Raw genomic sequence first — 5,181 nt, 5'->3', positions numbered from 1 at the left:
CCAACTTTTTTGGAATGTGTTGCAAGTCTAAATAATAGAAAAGAATGTATATTTCCAAATGAAATGAAGCTGACTAGACAAAACATGAAACATTTTGTGTCCATATTGTCTGTAATGAAATACAAGTCATCTCTACTTTCATTTGCGTATACTGTCTTAACTTTTTCTGTTTTTTTTTTTTTTTCTGTCTTAACTTTTTCTGGTTCTTTTTTGGGTTGTATATGGCTAAATCTTGCCATGTTTCAAAGGTGAATATGCTTTGATGATACTCCATACATGCTGTAAAGATCACACAGTGTGACAATGTTATTTTAAAAAGTTGCAGCCTGCATCAGTATTAGCATGCTATCATGCTAACAGATAACCCAGCCTTAAAAGCCTCCACTTAGCACAAGTGTCCAAATGCAGTAAGTGGTCAGTTAACTTTAGCAAAACATGCCAATACTTAAACCATCACCAAAAGCTCATTTCCACAGCATGGCTTCACCTCTACTCGACTGAAACAGCTAAAACCTTCAAAGCAGCTGATGGAGGAACATAAATCACCCCACACTCAGAGTGACAGTCATTGCAGAGGGCCTCAAGATACAAACACATTAGAGAGGGGCAACAGCTCACTCAACACATGCAAATGAACAGGGGATCCTTAACAGACAGAAGCGCTTCTGTGGGACAATATAATTGTTTGTCATAAAAATCCATCATCGGCAAGTTAGCGTGCATTTTGTCGAACGTGGAGGTGTGTGGGTGCATGTAGACGTGATTTATTCAGCGTCGACCATGAAGAACGAACGTCTGCAGATGTTCATTTAAGGATCGTAAATTAATCTTCTTATCAGTTCGGTTTCACTGTGCTATCTATGAGCAGCTGCTGAAGCCTACGCTGAAGTGCTTTAACTAGCTTTCATGGCTTGTTACCGGCCTTCAGCCTGCTGGTTAACTGTATCAACCCTGCTGCACATCCAATTTATTCAAAGGTCGAGGTGAGAAGCGTTTTTCGTGAACTGCAGTGGGTCTTCATTAACATGCATGAAGCAAAAGCAACATTTCATTTCTAATTGAAGTGTATCTTCTGTGTTATATTTTCAGATTAGCGCATGATGGATTGCTGGAACTCATCATCTTGGTTAAAGGTGAGGTCACAGCGTACATATTTTCCGTCACATTTTCCACTACATGAGTCATCCAGAGGCTCATAAATATTTAGACAGCATGGAGACGTTCACAGGGTCGGAGGAAATGGATCTACGCACGCTTGAGCTTACCTTTGACAAGTGCTTGAAATCACAAAGCTGCTGGCTCTTAAAACCAGAAGGAAAAACACATTTGTTAGGACTATATAAAAATGATCTTCAAGCACAGAAAAAAACACTTAAGTCGATGAGTAAAAGAGCAAAATACATGAGTGTGTGTGTTTGTGGGTTATTTAAAATTCAGTGAGTGTTTTGAAAAACTCTGTAAGAAACTCATTGTGTTCACGCAGGTGTCTGCATTTCTGTGGGAATCGATTTGTGTTTACCACGAGATCTCATGTGTGGCCACTTTATGTATGCATGAATGTATGCGTGTGCATGTATGTGAATGTAGCTCAGCAGACTTCACCAGGATCCTCAAACACTGCTCTAATGTCTTTGCTCTGAATAGGTCAGTTCTCCAAGATCCAGGCAGCTGCTCTGGAGAGGAGGAGCAGGAACAAGAGGTCCACCCTGCAATCACCCTGCCTGGGCAGACAGCTGAGCGAGACCCCGGCCCCGGCCTACAACACTAGAGCCTTGTGTGTGGCTAAGCAGCTTCTGTAAGGTCTGACCAATACATACGAAAATCATCTTTTATAAACTGTTTGGATAGAACTGTGTGCAGGTATAGTGTGTCCACAGTCATAGTGGGGTGATGTAAAGACAATGAGTTTTTAAAATTTTATTTCCTGGCATTAAAATAGAATCCAAATCCCTCCCATTTTGAGGTCCACTGCAATGTGACGTAGAAGTGAGATTTCCCCACCCACCGAATTGATTGACAGCCATGTATTAACATATCTCCGTAGTAATGTGTATATTCATTTCAACAAGACAGGACGTGTGAAAAGCAACCGGGATTTAAAAATCTGTTCAGCTCTTTGTGATAATCAATCATCATCAAATGTGACCAAGAATGAGTTTTACAAGTTTTGAAAATAGTGCATGTTTGTAATGAATTACAGCATTTTTACCATCTTTATCATCACAGCGGCATATCAATACAATTATAAAGGAAGATGCTTCAACCCCAGTTTGTGGATGCTAAATCAGGTTTATTTTGTATTTTAACATAATGGATATCCATACCACAGTGGATATTAACATGTATCCTGTCACATTTGCATGCAAAAACAGTGCAGAGTTAAATGTGCATGCTGTGTTTGCATGTGTGAACATTGTAGCGACAAATACATCAAATAATCATTGAGAAAGTTCTTATTGTAGTATTTCTCACAAATGTTACACGAGATCTATTTTCTTCATGTCTGTCACTGTGCTGTTTATCTGACGTATCCGAGGTGGAGATTGAGGCACACTCTGACAGGCATTTAGGGATGGTGGGCGGGGAGAATAGCATTAAAGCCACAGGCCACAAAAACAGCTACATTGTGTTCAGAGCAGAAAATTCCAACATTCACAAAGGTATAATAAATAATCTGTTTTTAGCTGAAACCTTAAAGACACATTTTGGAGACTCTTCTTAAATCTTGAAAAGGAGGTAAAATAAGTACCCTTTAATATTAGATAAAAAGTTTATAAAATGTACATTTCTTGACTATTTACTAGGTTACTAAACTGCATCTTATCTTTTTTTGTTGACTTAGCTCAGAGGACATTTTTACCTTGCTTATTTGGGGTTTACCACAAGATCTCATGTGTGCCCATTGCCCAATATGAATATTATCACTTAACTTTCATAAATGTACTGTATTCAACCTAGGCTCATTCTGATTACATAACCCTATATACATTTCTGGAGAGAGCAAAACACGTCCCAGGAGGTATGTTCTTTTTGCAGTTTTTATTTTCATAAATTTGCCATTGGCCGCTGTCTACTCTTTTTGAGATCTCAAATTTCTCTTGCGAGTGCCATTCACGCCTGCTGTTCTCACGTAAATCCACCACAGGCCGCTGTTGAATGACTGACTGACTAACTGACCGACCAACCGACCGACCGATCCACCCTAAACCCAACCAATAGTATTTTAAAAAGCACCTATTCACCCGCCCACCTTTCCCTTCCCTAAACCCAACCGCAGTGTTTTGAAAAGCAATCCAAAAAATGAAAAGTCCCCTGATTTTTTATCAGGTTTTGAGATTTTACTACATTCTCACCCTGTTATTTAAACGTTTATTTTATTTTTTTGGCTTTTGTTTATGTATACCTGCTTTTTGGAACCGTTCTTCACCAGACTCAAACCCCATCATAGTGGTCAACTCCGCTCTGCATCTCAAGTCCGCCGACGTACATGTCGAACTAAGTGGACAAACTGATAACAGTGGGAAAGCCGTCTATATAAAGGTAAGCTGTCAGCTTTAAAGCGAGACAAGGAACACGGCAAACCACCTGTAGTGTTCATTTTAAAGACGAAATACAGCCATATGTAGCTCTGGCTACATAATTCGCGATCTCCAGAAATGTATATAGGGCTAAGTTTTCAGAATGAGCCTATGTTGACTGTATTAACATGACCACCAATAATGTGATTTTCTTCCATCAAAGTAAGGGCCTAAGTGCTTACAAGACAGGAACAAAGCTCCACATGCTCTTGTTGACATTAAACTTTAATTATTCTGATATTTTGCTAAGACGTGTGGTTGATTTTACTGCCATTAAATGCCATAACTGGCATTTATTGACCACTGCCCTACTTAGATTGCAAAACACATTTCTGTAGATGGCTATACATGAGAAAAGATAAAGAGAAAAAGATATTGAGCAGAAACTGTGCGGTGAATTTCATTAACAATTTAGTGATTCAAAAAAAAAAATGTAGAACGTCACAGAGACATTGTGTAAGGTCAACATGATTTACATACTGTATGTCCAAGCACTTTGTTTAGAGTGGTAATAATATGATTAGTGTTTACATGCCCATTTATTGTGATTAAAATCTGTCGTACACTCCACAGTATAATGTGATTATAGTTACTATGATTATGAACTTAATCACATTAGTTTGATTAAATTTGTTACAGGCCTGCTCTTTTTCATTATTTGAGATGCATCTTCTTTATGTTATGACTTTGAGCCAGGTCGAACATAAATATTGAGTTTACACATCGTGAAGTTTAATGAGAATATTTCTAAAATCTCAATAGGAGGCTGTATGTAACGTAGTGATTGGCACTGGTACTAAAACTAATCAATGTAGAACTGTCTTGAGAGGAATAACAAATTGCAATCAAATATACACATACACACACACTATCTGTCTGTCTTTCTCTCTCTGTCCGTCCGTCCGTCCATTGATCTATCTATCTATCTATCTATCTATCTATCTATCTATCTATCTATCTATCTATCTATCTATCTATCTATCTATCTATCTATCTATCTATCTATCTATCTATCTATCTATCTATCTATCTATCTATCTATCTATCTATCTATCTATCTATCCACCTACCTACCTACCTACCTACCTGCCTGCCTGCCTACTTAGAATAAATGCTTTGCCCAGGTCTATAATGCATAGTCAAATGGTTCTAATCACAGTTTTGGAACTGCGGAATACTGTAATAGTGAAAACAGATTTATTTATTATTATTATTATTTATTTTTATTTTATTTTTTTACAAAAACTGCATAAAAGTTGTATCTAACTAGACTAAACAACAAGGTGTGTTTTAATGAAAAAGCAATAGTCAACTGCACAGACAAGAAATAACAGAGAAACATACAAACTGTGACTGTTTGTGTTGCCAGATCTTGGTGGTAAAACAAACAAGAACAAGTTCATTATAAACTAAAAAAAAAACTCAAAATACTTTATATAGAAATTAATACCAACATTTTCCCAGAGATGGATTGCAGCTTGAAGGGAATCTGCTGCGTAAAAACTTGCTGGATAAGTTGGCGGTTCATTCCGCTGTGGCGACCCCGGATAAATAAAGGGACTAAGCCGACAAGAAAATGAATGAATGAATAATACCAACATGT

At 37.7% G+C, this 5,181-nt stretch overlaps 1 long non-coding RNA gene across 1 annotated transcript; it reads left to right on the top strand.

The window, feature by feature from the left end:
* Positions 1-629: 629 nt before the first annotated feature.
* Positions 630-4,146, top strand: LOC147844043 (uncharacterized). The gene is made up of 3 exons (XR_015492245.1): positions 630-983; positions 1,090-1,133; positions 1,645-4,146. It is a non-coding gene; the product is annotated as an uncharacterized LOC147844043 (long non-coding RNA).
* The last annotated feature ends 1,035 nt before the right edge of the window (positions 4,147-5,181 follow it).

Source organism: Danio rerio, chromosome 5, assembly GCF_052040795.2.
Source record: "Danio rerio strain M-AB ecotype USA chromosome 5, GRCz13ab, whole genome shotgun sequence".
NCBI lineage: Eukaryota > Metazoa > Chordata > Actinopteri > Cypriniformes > Danionidae > Danio > Danio rerio.
Note: the sequence above shows the minus strand (reverse complement) of the source record. Positions and strands in the feature narration are given on the sequence as shown.